This window comes from Rhinoderma darwinii, chromosome 1 (assembly GCF_050947455.1).
Source record: "Rhinoderma darwinii isolate aRhiDar2 chromosome 1, aRhiDar2.hap1, whole genome shotgun sequence".
Classification (NCBI taxonomy): Eukaryota; Metazoa; Chordata; class Amphibia; order Anura; family Rhinodermatidae; genus Rhinoderma; species Rhinoderma darwinii.
In genome coordinates, this window is record NC_134687.1 from 343,652,706 (window position 1) to 343,672,552 (window position 19,847).

Genomic DNA, 19,847 nt, shown 5'->3' on the forward strand with positions numbered 1-19,847 from the left:
GCGTACCCTAAAACCCCTAGAGTTACAGGAGTGATATTCACGGAAATGGCGGGGAATAGGCTGCAACCTGTCCACCTCTTGTATTTTGCTGACATGTTCAACACTTATACCTTAAGAGGCCTACTGGTCATCCTGATGTAAATCATGTCGCATAGACAGGTTGCAAAATATACCACCGCCTCCGTGTTACATGCGATATTATACACAATCTTGTAGTCCCTATCTTTTCTAGAATTATAGAAGTTGAAGGAACGCGGGATATAGCTACAGGAGGCACAATTGTCACAGTTAAATGAACCGCATGGGGGACCCTGACTCCCGAAGCGGTTCGGAAGGGTACTAGGGACATAATGACTAGATGTAAGTAAATATCTTAGGTTTATATACCTCCTCTTCCTGTAATGGGGGTATCCGGGCAAAACTCCAGCCAGATCATGATCCATGAGCAGCACACGCCAATGTTTTTGTAGAATGTTACAGACTTTCATCCACTGAGGGTTGAAAGTAGTAATAAACCTCACATTCTGATCTGGGATGCTTATACCCTCTTTTAATGTCTCTCTGGCTGTAGCCACGATTACAAAACCGCGCTGTAATGTCGGATGCTTGACGTTCAAAATTACTGTCATTGGAGAAGATGCGCTGTGCCCTCAAAAATTGACCAACTTTTTAATCTTTGGATAATGTGAGGAACTGGCATAGAGGAGGGCAATTGTCAAAGTGTTGTTCCTAAAAATGTCAGTGGAGATGACACCCTGACCATTGTGAAAGTGATTAGAATATGTTTATAAAATTACATTTTGCGTGGACTCCATCTTGTATGGCGGCATCCATTTTGGATATGTGGAATCCATCTTGTGGCCTGTAGGAGCCATTTTGAGATTAATAAGTCATGGTTGCTTTAAAGCTAATATATCTATGTCAGTATTTGCAACGACTTGGTGGTGATGGGGTAGTGCGAGGCGGTATAGGGAAACTGTGGCTGGGCCTTCAAGCACTCCCTGCGGAGACGTTACAGGGAAATGGAGGGGGTCTGCACTGTAAAGTGAATGTTGATGGCAGTAGTTGTAGTTTCCCCCTGGGGCACACCCTGTTGTACAGCCTCCCGGTCTGATGGTATTTGAGGTGCCCTTGTTGGTAATGTGGGTGCAGATTGAATACACGGGAGACGGTTGAATAACTTGTAAATAGTAACTTACGGTCCTTTACTTCAGGTTTGGTAGGGTACAGATGCAATGCCTGCAGACTGGCAGACAAGGCAGGATTCCTTCTGAATTTCCTCCTTTGACACTCTCATGAGCTGGATTCGCTCTCTGTGGTAATTACACATCTGGTTTAGGGTATGTGCACACACACTAATTACGTCCGTAATTGACGGACGTATTTCGGCCGCAAGTCCCGGACCGAACACAGTGCAAGGAGCCGGGCTCCTAGCATCATACTTATGTACGACGCTAGGAGTCCCTGCCTTGCTGCAGGACAACTGTCCCGTAGTATAATCATGTTTACAGTACGGGACAGTTGTCCTGCAGCGAGGCAGGGACTCCTAGCATCATACATAAGTATGATGCTAGGAGCCCGGCTCCCTGCACTGTGTTCGGTCCGGGACTTGCGGCCGAAATACGTCCGTCAATTACGGACGTAATTAGTGTGTGTGCACATACCCTTAGTTGTGTGTGTTGCTGCAGGTTTGATCCAAAATTCCTAAACTGGATTTTCTCCTCAGAGCTGCAGGGTTTCTTCCTACACAGGATCTACAACTCACTCCAACCATTTTTCGGTTCTCTCCCAACTAACTAATTTAAAAAAAACAGGGATACGCCTTGACTCCTTTTCTGTAGCCCAGCCTTAACCCCTTCCCGCCACAGCCCTTTTTCCGATTTTCATTTTAGTTTTTTCCTCCCCACATTCCAAAAGCCATAACGTCTTTATTTTTCCGTCGATATAGTACTATATGGGCTTGATTTTTGCGGGACAAGTTGTAGTTTTTCGTAGCACCATTTATTTTGCCATATAATGTACTAGGAAACGGGAAAAAAATTATTTGTGTGGTAGAAAATGAAAAAAACAGCGATTCCTCCATGTTTTTTTGCGCGCCGTTTTTACGGAAATCACTGTGCAATTAAAATAACATGTTAACTTTATTCTGCGGGTCAATATGACTACAGGGATACCAAATATGTATAGTTTTTTTCTATATTTTACTACTTTTACAAGTAAAAACCTAAGTGTAAAAAAGAAAATTTATTTTGTGTCGCCAAATTCCGAGAGCCATAACTTTTTTATATTTCCGTCGATTAAGTGGTATGAGGGCTTATTTTTTGCGGGATAAGCTGTAGTTTTTAATAATACCATCTTGGGGTACATGCAATGGTTTGATCACTTTTTATTGAATTTTTTGTGGGAGATTAGGTGACCAAAAAATAGAGATTCTGGCGTTTACAATTTTTTTTTTACGGCGTTTACAATTTTTATGTTTTGGTTTTTTTTGTTTGTTTTTTTTACTATGCTCTAGGGGGAAAATGGGAAAAGGGTTTTTTTTTAACTTTTAATATATATATTTTTTTTTACACAAAAAAAAAACTTTATTTAACTCATTTTTACTTTTTTTATTAGTCCCCCTAGGGGACTTCAACCAGCGATCATTAGATCGCTTGCACGATATACTGCAATACTAATGTATTGCAGTATATCGTGATTCTGACAGGCATCTATTAAGCCCAGGGCTTAATAGGTGCACAAAGAGGGCGGACCTGGGGGCCTTCAATAAGTCCCCAGGCAGCCATAGCAACCATCGCCCCCCCCCCACGATTGCGTTGCAGGGGGCGCGATGAGCTGTTAGAAGGGGTCACCCCCCCTCTTTCTAACTATTTAAATGCTGCGGTCGCTCTCGAGCGCGATGCCGCTCATTACTCTGAAGTGTCGGTTGTAACATACAGCCGACACCGGCATCATATGGAGCGGGTTCACTCCGTGAGCCCGCTCCATACTTCCTCTCCCTGACTTTGGCGTATGGATACGTCAAATATCGGGAAGGGGTTAAAGGAACAGTTTTAAACACATATTTTTCCATACAATGTCAGAAAACACAGTACATTGCTGCAGTGTATCTGGGACACTGCATACACCCTCTTTTTGAATAAAGCCGTCCTAGGCATATGTGGACCTGTAAGACATGAGACATTCACAAATATACGGCAAACATTTCTAAGTCCTTTAAATCTTTAAGGCACAAAGGTGTAGGGTATTGTGGCGACGACTCTTCTAGAAGTGGAACAGGGTCGTAGATAAATCAATCAACGTAACTGGGGTAGTGTTCATAGTCAGTTTAGTTCCACTAAACTGGAAACATGGGTGCTTAGGTCCATCTGGGACGTAGCAGAGGCAAATGTTCTTGATCTCTCTTAAGCTTTAGTCAGCCAATTGAATGGTTGAACACTGACTAACAAACGCAGTACGAGAGTTCCATAACAGTTCACTCTTGATACCTGGCAGGCATCTTACCTCTGGTAGCTCTCTCGAATCTTCTCAGGGGCTCTTCTGTCACAACCTCATGGTCCATGGATTCTTCTGGACGAGGTCTGGAAGCTGTTAATGAAGTTGGTGGGATTGTATTCACTTTAGGAACAACACTGGGGATGAACACGGACAACCATGGCTTGAGGAACCAATCAAAAGGACTGAACATTGGCTCATCTTTTGAGGGCTGAGAGTCCTTAGTTGGAGGAGATTCCTCTGTGGGCTGTGGGGCTTATCCAGCTGTAGGAAGTTCTTCAGTCGACTGTGGTGCGATGTACAACTTGAGGATCTCGGCCCTCTCGTTCAATCTTGTAGACATCAGTACCTGGATATGGGATAGACTTTACTCTGTAGGGTTATTTCTCCCACCTGCTGTCTAACTTGCTAGTGCTATGGTTGTTTTTTAGCCATACACGGTCTCCAACTTGGAATGGCTTTGCTTGGGCATTCTTGTCAAAGTCTGCCTGTTGCTTTTGACGAACATCTTCTATCCGACTTTCCACAATCTCGTAACGCTTCAGCCTGGCGACGTTGGTGGTCATTCACCCACTCAATCTTTGGTAGGGGATTGATGGTGTCGGGCACCTCGACATTCAAGGCTGATGGTAACTTTCCTTGTCGGCCAAACAGGAGATGGTAGGGTGTGTACCCTGTGGAACAATGGATGGTGTTATTGTACAGGTACAGCAGTTCTGGCAGTAGATTTGGCCAATCAGCTCTTTTCTGGGATGGAACAGTTCTTAGCATCTGAATGAGCGTCTGGTTCATCTTCTCACATAGGCCATTTCCTTGTGGATAGTAAGCGGTGGTTCTCAGCTTCTGGCAGCCATGTAGGGAACACATTTCGTGGAACAGTTGGGACTCGAATGCAGCTCCACAATCAGTTGGAATCTTGTCTGGGCAGCCATAAGGAAGCACGAAATTCTTCCAAACTATGGCAGCAGTTGTCTTGGCCGTCAGGTCTTTCACAGGCAAGGCAACAATAAACCTGGTGTAATGGTCAATGGTTGTAATGGCATAAGCATACCCTGAGTGACTTGGTTCCAGCTTGACATGGTTAATGGCTAGGAGTTCCAGGGGTTTATGGCTGATGATAGGATGGAGTGGGGCTTTCTGGTCTGAAGGCTGTTCTTTACTCTGGGCACAAGTAGGACATTCTCGGCACCACTTCTCTATGTCACTTCTCACACCAGTCCAGTAAAATCGTCTGCGGATGGTAGCTTCAGTTTTCTGAACCCCAAAGTATCCTGATCTGTCATGATAGGCTTCCAACACTGTTTTGGCATCTCGCCGGGATACTAAAATTTGATGCAGACGTTCACCTGTAATGGGATCTAGAGCGTTCATCTGTACCAGCCCTCTTGAAACGGAGGCGATTCTTTAGTTTCCATAGACAAATCAATTCTAGATCAGCTTTACCGCTGCATATTTGGTCAGGAGTCTTGTGCTGAAGAAGAGAAGTCTGGAGTTCTCTGAGATTTAGACTTTCTCTTTGGATCTTGACCCATTGTCTTGGATCTTTGGAATGATCAGGAAACTCTGGCCTAGAGTGATCTTCTTTTCATTCTCTGGCGATCAGCATATTTTGTCCAGCAAACTATTAGTAATTTTTGCTGTTAGGAAAGATATAAGCCCGATTTTCCTTGAATTCTTGTGAGTCTTTTACAAATTGAGAGTGCTATCGTTCTCGAGGTAGCCAAGGACGGGGAGCAGCGTTTCAGGAGGGAGGCATGGAACACGTTGTGTATTTGAAAAGATGGGGTAACTCCAGCCGGAAGGAGACAGGGTTAAGGACCTCAATGACCGTGTTCGGCCCTATATACCGGGGAGCACATTTTTTGGACGGAACTTTAAGGCGCAAATTTGACTGTGCACAGTTCCCGATGAACGACATCTACCTCGGGATTGTTGGAACCACCAGGTGAAACGGAGGACAAACGTGGATTAAATCCAAAATTACAGAAAAAGGGGGAGACCCCTGACCAGTTACTGACCCGGTTATTAAGGGAAAATTCGGCGAGGGGAATGAAGGAGACCAAATCATATTGACAGTCGGAGATAAAACACCTTAAATATTGTTCTAGAGACTGATCAGTCCTCTCGGTTTGGCCATAAGTTTCAGGATGGAAGGCCGAGGAGAAGGACAGATCAATCTACAACTTCTTACAGAAAGCCCTCCAAAATAATGAAACAAATTGTACCCCTCTGTCAGAAACAATATTAACAGGAATCTCATGTAGACGCAGGATGTGTTTGACAAACAAGGTAGCTAACGTCTTGGAATTGGGTAGTTTCTTGAGGGGCACAAAGTGGCACATCTTACTGAAGCGGTCTACTACAACCCACACCACCGTCTTGCCTTGGGATGGAGGCAGATCGGTGATAAAATCCATGGAGATATGGGTCCAAGGTCTCTGGAGAATGGGCAAAGAACATAGTTAGCCCGCTGGTCGGGACCTGGGAGTCTTGGACCTAGCACAAATTTCACAAACGGCGACGTAGGCCTTAACGTCTTTAAGCAACCCAGTCCACCAATAGGTTCTAGAAATGAGGTGCTTGGTACCCAGGATGCCTGGATGGCCAGATAGTGCAGAGTCATGATTCTCCCTAAGTACCCTTAGCCGGAATTGCAGGGGAACAAATAGCTTGTTCTCAGGAAGGATTTGAAGAAAAGCTGCAGCACTCAGATATCCAAAAAAGTGTTGGTCTTTATTCACCAAACATTAAAAACTACAACGTTTCAACCCCTGTTGGGTCTTTCTCAAGCATAGTGATAGTAAATCAGTGCACTCTTTATATAACACATGTTAAATGACATCAATTCCTGAACATATTAGATAGCAACAATAGTTAAATAACCCTTAAAAATGTATTATCATGACTTCAAATATCTCCCACATCATCAAAGTGAAATACAATTGTAAAACATGAACAGATCGCCAGTCAAATACCTATATATCAGTCGATTAAGATACATCTTATTTTGTCAGCGTCTTATGGTTCTCCATTGCGCAAGACAGCAAATCCTGATAACCTCAACGTCCGGCGTCTGCCGTTACCATGGTTTCGCATCACAATCTCATTCAAGAGCATGCATGCGCATGCGCTTTGAGGTAGTTACCCAATCGTAACATCATAACCACGGAACCAGTTGTTATAGTAACAACCAGACGCTAACAAAACATAGATGTGCTGAAAAAAGGGGATTCTGCGTGTCTCATCAAAGAAATGATAGTTAAAGTACATTAATTCTGCACCATATTAAACAGATGTCCAAAAATAGAATCATTAATATCAGTTGCAATACAAAATGGACAGAAACGCTTATAACACTCTTGCACCCATAATTCTTTCTTTCTTAATAAGACAGGAAGAAAATCCCCAAACAGACAGCAATTCAAAAGACTGACAGGATTTCTTCAAAGCTTTCTTCACGGATAATTCAAAAAGTGATTCCCATAAAGTGAAAGTGGCCTAAAAATAAAAACAAGCAAGTAACATTAAAAGGAATTTACAATAATATTACAATCACATGACTCCTGGTCAGGCACTCTATCTTATATCTATTACCGATGACGATGTGGCCAGTGCCACATCTAGGGACACAATCTTAACAAATGCCCGTTGTCCTGAACTCCCTGTTTAACCCTTTGGGTTCCAGGGTGTCCAGTTCATAAATCCATTTTAATTCAAGTTTTTTAAGGGTCTTTTCCCTATCACCTCCTCTTCTCATTGGAGCAACCCCATCAATTATTCTAAATCGCAATTGTGAAATATTATGTCCGAATTTGATGAAGTGCTCTGGAATCTGTAAATCTACCTTTTTACTCCTTATGGTATACTTATGTTGATTAATTCATGTCCTACATTCTTGAGTGGTTTCTCCCACGTATAGGAGTCCACATGGACATTGAATGGCATATATGATAAAACTGGAAACACATGTAAAGAATTGTTTAATCCCATATGTTTTCCCTGTCCTTGGATGTACCATGGTGTTACCCCGCATCATACTGTTACAATTTCAGCATCCAAGGCAGGGAAAGCATCCCTTCTTTTGGGGCTTAGTCCTGATCTGCGACCCAATGTCCGCACGTACAAGGCGGTCTTTAAGATTGGGGGGTCTACGAAAAGACATAATAGGAGGGTCCTGGAATACAATATTCTTATATGGTGCAGAATAAATGTACTTTAACTATCATTTCTTTGATGAGACACGCAGAATCCCCTTTTTTCAACACATCTATGTTTTGTTAGCGTCTGGTTGTTACTATAACAATGGGTTCCGTGGTTATGATGTTACGATTGGGTAACTTCCTCAAAGCGCATGCGCATGCGCGCTCTTGAATGAGATCGCGATGCGAAACCATAGTAACGGCAGACGCCGGACGTTGAGGTTATCAGGATTTCCTGTCTTGCGCAATGGAGAACCATAAGACGCTGACAAAATAAGATCTATCTTAATCGACTGATATATAGGTATTTGACTGGCGATCTGTTCATGTTTTACAATTGTATTTCACTTTGATGATGTGGGAGATATTTGAAGTCATGATAATACATTTTTAAGGGTTATTTTACTATTGTTGATATCTAATATGTTCAGGAAGTGATGTCATTTAACATGTGTTATATAAAGAGTGCACTGATTTACTATCACTATGCTTGACAAAGACCCAACAGGGGTTGAAACATTGTAGTTTTTAATGTTTGGTGAATAAAGACCAACACTTTTTTAGATATCTGAGTGCTGCAGCTTTTCTTCAAATCCATTGTGTGCAAGTTGTCCCGTTGGACCTGGGACAGTTGTGCTGCGTGCACTATCCCTGACCAGGGATTATCTACTTTGTTTTCCTCAAAAGGAACCCCTTTGGCTGTGCTGCTGATTTCTTTAAATTGTTCTCAGGAAGGTTCTCGGGAGCTGAACCTTGATCAGCCGCAATTTCGGAGACTAAGTCAGATTCAATAGAGGATATGATTATACCTGGGGGCAAAACACAAGCAGGATCCTCCTCCGGAGGAGGGCTGGCCATGAAGCTACGCGACAGCGCATCATCTTTAATATTTTTAGACCCAGCCCTATAGGTGACCACAAAGTTGAATCTAGTAAAAAAACAACGCCCATCGAGCTTGTCTCGGGTTTAACCTCCGGGCAGATTCTAGAAAAAACAGATTCTTGTGGTCGGTAAGGACAGTTACCTGGTGCCTAGCCCCCTCCAGGAAGTGGCGCCACTCTTCAAATGCCCATTTAATGGCTAAGAGTTCATGGTTGCCAACGTCGTAGTTACTCTCAGTGTAGGAGAACTTCCTGGAGAAGTAGGCACAGGGACGGAGATAGGTGAGAGACCTAGTATCCTGGGACAAGACAGCACCCACTCCCACCTCGAAGGCGTCAACCTCCACGATGAATGGCTCCATCTGGTTAGGCTGAATCAGCACTGGGGCAGAGATAAAGCACCTCTTAAGGACCTCAAAAGCCTGGACCGCCTCCAGAGGCCAGTGGAGGAGATCGGCACCTTTGCGAGTAAGGTCCGTAAGAGGCTTAGCGATGACCGAGTAGTTAGCAATAAATCTCCTGTAACAATTAGCAAACCCCAGGAAGCACTATAAAGCCTTCAGGGAGGCAGGTCGGACCCATTTAGCCACAGCCTGAACCTTGGCAGGGTCCATGCGGAATTCGTTAGGAGTGAGGATTTGACCCAAAAATGGTATCTCCTGCACCCCAAACACACATTTTTCAGTTTTAGCAAAGAGTTTGTTTTCCCGAACGGGCCTGGAGCACCTTCCTGACTTGCTCAATGTGGGAGGACCAGTCCTTGGAAAACACAAGTATATCATCAAGGTACACTACAAGAAATACCCCCAGGTAGTCTCTTAAAATCTCATTTATGAAATTCTTGAAGACCGCAGGAGCATTACACAACCCAAAGGGCGTGACGAGGTATTCGAAATGACCTTCGGGCGTGTTAAACGCAGTCTTCCACTCATCCCCCTCTCTGATCCGGATAAGGTTATAAGCCCCCTGAAGATCGAACTTAGAGAACCATTGGGCCCCCTGAACCTGATTGAAGAGATCAGGAATCAAAAGAAGGGGATATTGGTTCCTTACAGTGATTTTATTTAAACTTCGGTAATCGATGCACGGCCTAAGACTACCATCCTTCTTCCCCACGAAGAAGAAGCCAGCACCTACCGGAGAAGTAGAGGGGCGAATGTAACCCTTGGCCAAACTTCCCTGGATATATTCTCTCATGGCTTCACGTTCAGGACAAGAGAGATTAAATATCCTTCCCTTAGAGAACTTAGCTCCTGGTACCAAGTCGATAGCGCAATCGTACTCTCTGTGAGGAGGTAACTCTTCGGAGGCTTTTTTAGAAAAGACATCCGCGAAGTCCTGAATAAACTCAGGTAGAGTGATCACCTCCTCAGCGAGAGAAACCAAATTAATAGAAAAACATGACGTCATACATTCATTACCCCATTTAGTAAGATCACCAGTATTCCAGTTAAAAGTGGGATTATGCGTCTGCAACCAAGGGAGGCCTAAAATCAAATCGGACGATAACCCCTGCATCACTAACACAGAACACTGCTCCAAATGAATGGAGCCAACAATGAGTTGAAAAACAGGGGTATGCTGCGTAAAATAACCATTAGCAAGCGGAGTGGAGTCAATACCCACTACCGGGACAGGTTTAGGCAAATCAATTAGTGGAATAGCTAGAGACATAGCAAATTCCACAGACATAATATTAGCAGCAGACCCTGAATCCACAAAGGCACTGCCGGTGGCAGAACTACCATCAAAAGAGACCTGAAAGGGAAGCAAGATTTTATTAGGCTTCATGTTAACGGGAAATACCTGTGCGCCCAAGCGACCTCCTCGATGGTCACTTAGGCGTGGAAGTCTTTCCGGCTGATTATTCTTGCGCCTGGGACAGGAGTTCAATTGGTGCTTGTCATCTCCACAGTAGAAGCAGAGACCATTCTTCCTTCGGAAATCTCTAAGTTGCTGGGGAGACACGGAGGCCCCGAGTTGCATCTGTTCATCCGAGTTCTCCGTGGAAGAACGAAGCAGCGGAACCTCTGGAGCCATCATAGGGGAGCCAGAGGTGAAGGCACCAGAATGTTCAAGTCGTCGTTCCCTGAGACATCGGTCAAGACGTACCGCTAAAGCCATAGCCTGATCTAGAGAGTCAGACGTGGGATAGCTAACTAACTGGTCTTTAAGGGCGTTCGACAGACCCAATCTAAACTGGCACCTCAAGGCAGGGTCATTCCACCGAGAAGCTACACACCACTTCCTAAAGTCAGAACAGTACTCTTCAAAGGGTCTCTTACCCTGACGTAAGGTCACCAGCTGACTCTCGGCAAAGGCAGTCTTGTCAGTCTCGTCATAGATGAGCCCGAGAGCAGAAAAAAAAGGTCAACAGAAGAAAGTTCAGGGGCGTCAGGAGCCAATGAGAAGGCCCATTCCTGGGGGCCGTCCTGGAGCAGGGACCTAATTATACCCACTCGCTGGCTCTCAGAACCTGAGGAGTGGGGTCTTAATCGGAAATAGAGTCTACAACTTTCCCGAAAGGAGAAAAAAGTTTTCCGGTCCCCTGAGAACCGGTCAGGCAACTTGAGGTGTGGTTCAAGAGGTGGGGTGGAGGGCACTACCTGGGTAGCATCACGCTGGTTGCACCTCTGAGCCAGGTCTTGGACCTGTAGGGAGAGACCCTGCATTTGCTGAGCCAGGGCCTGAAGTGGGTCCATAGTGTGTCAGGGACCAGGGTAGAAAAGGTATATGGCCTGTGATTATGTAATGGTTCGGGATGGAGAGATGACAGGTGAGCCCTAATCTACCCGCAACTCTGTCCCTGCCTACTTGCACGGCCTGTCCTAAGTGACGGCGTACAACTGGGGGACGGAACCTACGCTCAGTAAGTGCAAAGACAGACAACACAAGCAAGCAAGGGGGAGTAAGGGCAGTTGCCCACGGAAAACCGTGAGCAACAGGTAGTGGTGAACGAGCCAAATCAAACCAGGAGAGTACGTAGTAGCAAAACAGAGCAGGAGAATAGTAGGCAAGCCAGGGTCAAAAAGTTACAGCGGTTAGTCAGGTAAATAGCAGGAATAGCAGAGCCAGGAAACAAGAGAATCACAGGCAAGGAACATGCTGCAAGTGAGGGTATAAATAGACCAGGGGTGGGAGCTAGAGCCATCAGGCCAGGCTGTGATAGGTTCTCCATCTCCTCAGCCTGCAAGCCTGAGTGGTAACAGATCGTGTCACTGTAGCAGACCTTGGAGCTGATGAAGGCTGATTAACCCCGGGCATCGACACAGAACCTGTGTCAGGCAAACCCTTTACAAAAACTGTCTTCAATTTTAACAGCTTAGAATAGACTAGATGCGCCACATTTACCACAGTGGCTCATGCTGGATGATAAAATTGGTGCATCTATAGATACTTCTGTTTAACCTTATACGACTTCTAAGTTGGTATACTTTAGTACACTTATTTTGCGTACAATTTTTAGAGCAATTTGATACATCTTAGCCTTCTCGTCTTAGCCACGCTTCCTTGCTGGGCAACTTCCAAACATTTATTCTGTTTGGAGCATTTCATTGAAAAAATTGATTTAAAATGTTTAGCGCCCTAAAAAAGTGCAATATAGGTCAGAATTCTAGTGTAACACCAATACTAAATCTGTCCCAGTGTTGTGCATTTGTGCTAAAAAGTTCCACTTTTGTCTCATCTGTCTATAAAACATTTTCCCAGAAGCATTGCGGAACATCCATGTGCTCTTGGGCAAACTTGAGACTGGCAGCAATATTGTCTTTGGACAGTAGCGGCTTCCTTCGTGGCGTTTTTCCATGAACACCATTCCTGTTTAGTGTCTTCATCAGCTCTTTTACTATCTATCTATCTATCTATCTATCTATCTATCTATCTATCTATCTATCTATCTATCTATCTATCTATCTATCTGTCTGTCTGTCTGTCTGTCTGTCTGTCTGTCTGTCTGTCTGTCTGTCTGTCTGTCTATCTATCTATCTATCATCTATTATCTTAATCTATTTATCTCTCCATATTTATGTGGGACATTAACCTTTATTAACAATTTAAAGATTTATAAGAGTTATTTATGGTTGTCCGATCTCCAAATAACAGAAATGCTTAACAGTTAATTAGAAAAAAAAGAATTAGTGAACTTTGAACAAGTCAAGTTGGTCATTGCTACAGCCTTATAAGCATTGGATCAGCGTTTCCTCTTCTCATTTGAATGCTCAACGTTTAAACGAAATTAATCTAACATTACTAAACAATTACTTCTTCGTTTTCGTTACTTAAGAGCTACAGCAGAATAGTGTAATTTTTTTTGTAATAAAAAATACAGACAATAGATATACCTAAATCTTTGTTAAGTTCCCTTCAGATTAAGTGGTTGCCAAGTCATTGCTCAGTAGCATTAGTGTTCTGGTCTTAAGAGCTACATGGTTTCGATTCTTAGTTCATTGTTGATCATTTTTACCATTTACATTGATCAATAATTTTTTTTATTTCTTTTAATTGCTTGCATCTGAACAATATTGGCTTTATGTAAATTTCCTCTGATTTATAGGAGACTTACCAGAAGGAAAAAACAAACTTTAGTGTACATTTCAAATGTGAAAACAACTTTTTATACAGTGAAGGAAATAAGTATTTGATCCCTTGCTGATTTTGTAAGTTTGCCCACTGTCAAAGACATGAACAGTCTAGAATTTTTAGGCTAGGTTAATTTTATCAGTGAGAGATAGATTATATAAAAAAAAAAAACAGAAAATCACATAGTCAAAATTATATATATTTATTTGCATTGTGCACAGAGAAATAAGTATTTGATCCCTTTGGCAAACAAGATTTAATACTTGGTGGCAAAACCCTTGTTGGCAAGCACAGCAGTCAGACGTTTTTTGTAGTTGATGATGAGGTTTGCACACATGTTAGATGGAATTTTGGCCCACTCCTCTTTGCAGATCATCTGTAAATCGTTAAGATTTCGAGGCTGTCGCTTGGCAACTCGGATCTTCAGCTCCCTCCATAAGTTTTCGATGGGATTAAGGTCTGGAAACTGGCTAGGCCACTCCATGACCTTAATGTGCTTCTTTTTGAGCCACTCGTTTGTTGCCTTGGCTGTATGTTTCGGGTCATTGTCGTGCTGGAAGACCCAGCCACGAGCCATTTTTGATGTCCTGGTGGAGGGAAGGAGGTTGTCACTCAGGATTTGACGGTACATGGCTCCATCCATTCTCCCATTGATGCGGTGAAGTAGTCCTGTGCCCTTAGCAGAGAAACACCCCCAAAACATAATGTTTCCACCTCCATGCTTGACAGTGGGGATGGTGTTCTTTGGGTCATAGGCAGCATTTCTCTTCCTCCAAACACGGCGAGTTGAGTTAATGCCAAAGAGCTCAATTTTAGTCTCATCTGACCACAGCACCTTCTCCCAATCACTCTCAGAATCATCCAGATGTTCATTTGCAAACTTCAGACGGGCCTGTACATGTGCCTTTTTGAGCAGGGGGACCTTGCAGGCACTGCAGGATTTTAATCCATTACGGCGTAATGTGTTATCAATGGTTTTCTTGGTGACTGTGGTCCCAGCTGCCTTGAGATCATTAACAAGTTCCCCTCGTGTAGTTTTTGGCTGAGCTCTCACCTTCCTCAGGATCAAGGATACCCCACGAGGTGAGAATTTGCATTGAGCCCCGGATCGATGTCGATTGACAGTCATTTTGTATGTCTTCCATTTTCTTACTATTGCACCAACAGTTGTCTCCTTCTCACCCAGCGTCTTACTTATGGTTTTGTAGCCCATTCCAGCCTTGTGCAGGTCTATGATCTTGTCCCTGACATCTTGCCCATGTTGTAGAGGTTAGAGTCAGAGTGATTAATTGAGTCTGTGGACAGGAGTCTTTTATACAGGTGACCATTTAAGACAGCTGTCTTTAATGCAGGCACCAAGTTGATTTGGAGCGTGTAATTGGTCTGGAGGAGGCTGAACTCTTAATGGTTGGTAGGGGATCAAATACTTATTTCTCTGTGCACAATTCAAATAAATATATATCATTTTGACTATGTGATTTTCTGTTTTTTTTAAAATATATAATCTATCTCTCACTGGTAAAATTAACCTAGCCTAAAAATTCTAGACTGTTCATGACTTTGACAGTGGGCAAACTTACAAAATCAGCAAGGGATCAAATACTTATTTCCTTCACTGTATTTTACTTCTATATCTATCTATCTATCTATCTATCTATCTATCTATCTATCTATCTATCTATCTATCTATCTATCTATCTATCTATCTATCTATCTATCTATCTATCTCTATCTAGATATATGTATATATATCTATATAAAATATATGATTTCCTGAAGTTAGAGGCCAAAAATCTCAGGCTGCACTACTGAGAGGTTCAGACAGCTGTTAGGTGCAGTGTTCTCACGATGACTTTGTAATCTATGGATATCCCTATATGAACACATATAACTACCATTTGAACTGTATTTGATGATTTGGATCGACACAACTTCTACATAACAACATTGTACCAGAAATCAGAATCTCCTAGTAGTGCAGTCTCATGTTTTAGGCCTGTAATTTCAAGTAATCAGCATAGAAGTAAAATATTGAATGGTTTATTAAGGGCATTTTGTTTTAGAATTTTTCTCTAATAGGCATCCATTTTCCCAAGATGTTATACAGTCTTATTCTTACATATATGTAGACTGTGTATTGCTTTGAGGCTTTTGGTCTAATATTGTAACAGTTAAGGAAACTTAATTTTCAATTTTTTTGTTTTGTTAAAGAATGAAAGTACGTTAAAGGAAATTAATAGTGTGATTGGAGGCCTTACATATGTCTGAATCCTTTAAGTACAACAGGTCCAAAAACATTATAGAAAAGCTGATGCAAACTGACACAATCTTATGAATCAGTTATTGTCTGGGTTAGGAAATTACTTATCATAAATAGCTGGTTAAATTAAAAATAAACAGCTTTGTAATATACTTTATTAGCTATTGAGCTTTGTTGGACCAATAGAAGGCTCTGCAAGGGAGAAATAAAATAAAATAAATCACTTGGTTGCTGCATTGTATTATGGCTGTGTAGTCACGACTTCCACTCTAATTGCGTTGTAATGGCTGGAAAGGGGTGGTCCAGACTACACAGCCAGACTACTGGTTATTTCAACTCTAAAGTAAAGCATCTTCTAATAAACCAAAGCCCAAAAGCTAATGAAAGTATATTTGTAAGTTCACCACCTGCTAGATACAGTAACACAAGTATTTTTTTTAGCATTAACTTATACTTTAAGACCATCTAATGGAATGTAATGAAAGTGATTGGGTTAACCAACAGCAGCACATTTTAAATGGGGCTTTTAAAATGTTATAAACAGAAATTTACATTACATTTACATACACACTGTTAACAAAACAAAGAAAAAAACTTTATCTTATTTAATATAGTACTAAGATTGTATTTCTATATATGCAGACCAATTTTCACAGACATTTGTGTCTATTGATATTCATAATTCTGGTGATACAGGGTTTGTTGCTACATTCCCTTCTAGATTTTCACTCTGTTATTACCTGGAGCAGAAAGTCATATCAGCGTTTTGTTTTTTTATAAAACAATTCTAGTCACACAACAGACTACTGATGCTCCCTGTTTATTGCTGATAATGGCCTGAGGGAAGAAGAATGCATTTCCCATCCGGCCGAGGTACATCCATTAGAACCTTTGACCTTCATTATATTGAAATTCTGTTAAGCAACATCTTTAGATGTGCTCTCGCCTGCAGGTGATGTTAAACATGGGCTTTCCCTAGGAAGCAAAGATAAGAAAGATAGTAAATGTTATGGCCAACAATTAGGAATATATAAAGGTGTGTCATTATGGAGAAAACTAAGTGGGGAATAAGTAGATGTATTATAAATATAGAAAATCCACAGCACACTGGATCGCTAACTTCATTTTTGTTTTTTATTGACATTTTTCTTTGTGCTCTATCTTTTTTATTTTATTTATCTGTTTGGATTACATGGCTATGTATCATATATTTTTTTCATATCAATACATTGAAGAGAGGTCCAGGATGGAGCAATATGTGACTTTACTATATCTGGATCTTCATATTTATTGTTATTTATGGATTGTGTAACCTCAAATGTAATGTTCTACTTGTGATAAATTAAACTTTATCTGAATTTGCATTGAATAATTAACCAGTGTGCTATGGATTTTCTGTGTTTTGACTTGTATCTTCCTTTTTTATTGAGCACCATTATTGTTTACCGAATGTGGACAATAGAGATGAGCAAATAGATTCTGCACCAATCGATTTTGGTCCGAATTTCCCAAAAGTTTGTAAACTATTGGGGTTTGTGGTGAATGAATCACAGCAAAATGGTGGCCGCCGGTGAGTGCCGGCCGCCATTTTACAGATTATTTAAAGGATCACATCACCTCATATGGGCTTCCCTATAATGTCTTGCAAGCAGTTTTTCCAAAATGCACTGCGGTTATCCCTCCCTCTAGCACAGCTAATCATGAGGGTTATATTAATAATATTGTAATTTTGGTTCCAGCACAAATGTCGTGAAGATGATCTCTCATATAACAAATTTAAGAGATTTTCTTCAAATTCCTACAAACTGATAACCAAGGATTTCGAATGTAAATGTTAGAAAACAGATCTCCTATCTTCATTGCACCACATTAGTAAAATACTATTGAGTTCAGAGGATCCTTCGAGGCCTCAGATCTCATCTCGGTCTAACTTTCTTTAGATAGAATACTCTGAAAATTGAGAATATTCAGAATACTATAACGGCTATGAAAGAACACCGAATGAATGCTCTTTTTGTGATTTTATAAGGATAAAACAAAATCTGAATCAGAGACCAAAATTCTGAAAAAAACTGTACAATTCTCTAGTTTAGACCATTAGGGTATCTAGTATCTACCCTCCACAAAAAAACAACGAGTTGAAGCAGCACTCAAAAACTGCTTTAATCCCCCAGTGTTCACAGCCACATTTCACCTTCTCATTGAAGGCATTGCTGTGAACACTGGGGGATTAAAGCAGTTTTTGAATCTATTTGGAGTGCTGCTTCAACTCATTGGAGCTATTTTGTGGATGTTTAAGGGACATAGTCAAATAACCTGAGTTTAGTCATACAAGCCTTTTTTACAGTGCAGCTCCTAATTTTGGGATGGTATCTAACTTCAATATCCTAAAAGCTTCCCTGTTCATAATAAGTCCGCTCTAAACCTCTCCTCTCTTTGTTTTTTGAACTTTTAAAAGCCAAAAAAGTAAAAACCTTTCAGATCTTTATTTTAGGTATCTATAAAATGTTTGGCAGAACCCAATGTATTAGATGCTTTTTTTAGGATATGTGCGCATTGTGTTCCGGGATTCTGGTTCTCAACCTTACTGCATATTGTGCAGAAAATGGCATAGATAACAGGATGGTTAAAGGGCGATTTTTCTGCATCCAAGAAATCTGTGTTGGAATCTGACGTGTCCGGTTCTGATGAGGTAAAGCCCACATGTAAGTACTGTTGAGTTTTAGCATAGTGGAATGACTTGCTTTTAGCTTCTTTCAGAATAGATCTTGAAGTGGAAGCACATTTGTTGCGTTTCCAATTGTACACCGCATCACTTCTATAACCTTCCATATCTCGATGGTGTTTAGCTTTTTTAGTCTGCATGATAATGGCTTCCAATTTTGACAGCTTATAGTATCTACTTTGATGCAAATAAAGGAATTTCCATAGAAAGTCTACCATTCTATACAAGGATGATCATTTAAAAATAATATTAGATAAAACATGTCAAGGCATGGCCAGAAGAGTCAAAAGTTTGGGTGATATATTATCCATGAGTTATTTAGATAGTTCGTATCAGAAGAAAACATGTCTGTCCCAGGATGACTTTTTTTTTTAGAGCTAGGTACACTATGTATCAGTATTCTGGAAAAGTAATACCTTTGAGTCCTCATGTGGTAAATTAAATTTCTAGATTAATTCCTTTATTAATTGTAACACTAATCAAGTTATCTATGCCATATTCGGCACAATATGTAATTGATTTTATATTGGATGCACCCCTAGAATGGTAAATACAAGAATATCGAAAAACATTTGGGACATAGGCAAAATTTTTTTTTTATCAATATACATAATGGAGATCTGGAAGTTTTCTGCTGTTTTTGGCTTTGAAAAGGTTAAAAATCCTAAAAGAGGAGTGGATTGGAGCAGACTCTTTTGAATAGGGCAGATTTTAAGGCATTTCTGTGGGTCGGACATGGACTTAAAGGAAAGCTCCTTGCAATAAGTGGCACTAGAAATATTGTTTTCCTTCTCCTGGAGGAGACCTAACTTGCATACTTTCCCTTCCTTAAAGCATTGCCTGTAAGACTCCATACCAGCTGTGTCTCTTTTATGAGAACCAGTACCCCTCATGTCCTTAAGAAGACGCGTCTCTATAGTACCACTTATTGTCCAATGCGTAGGGCCATCATCAGGGCAATACAGCAGGTACTGTTTTCAGGGGACCAAGAAATCAAGGGGCCCAAACTCACCTCTGAGCTGCCACCCACCAGTTATTGTATGGGAGCTACAAATCTTCACTTATAGAATGACATGACCCTATTTAATAGGCATTATCATGCGAACCTGGTACTCAAAATGGTGCTCATCATTTCACATAAGTGTAAGTGCACAGACTTCAATTAGTATTCTGTTACCTCTCCCAATGGATCTACTAAATATATGGTATGGGTCTTAGAGGCTGCATAGATCATATTATTCCCCTTAATTTCAAAATCAGTGGGGCACTGCGCTTGAGAAGATTTTCTGACTTACCCTCCGATGGCCGCGGCCATGGACACGTGAGTTCCCTGCAGCGTCTTCCTCTTGTGAGACGCTGGCACTCACTTCCCGGATCTGAGACTGTCTCCGGCAGGGCGCTCACGCACGCTTGTGCACGACCTTAAAGGGCCAGTGAGCACACAATTGCATGAAATCTGCAATCAAGTCCAGAGTGCTGCTGAAATATAAAAAGGGCTCTGCCCTCTTGATCAGTGCCTGAGCATTGTTGTGTACCTAAAATTTGTCTTGCAAATGGTCTCCCAGTGTTTTCCAGTTCCCAGTGTTACCCGTTCCTGCTGCCTGTACCCTGTATCCTGTGCTACCGTGCCTCTGTGCTGTCTAGAGTCGAAGTCAAGTTGTGTCTTCTGCTACATCTACTGCGCCACACCCCGCCGGGTGCACATCTAC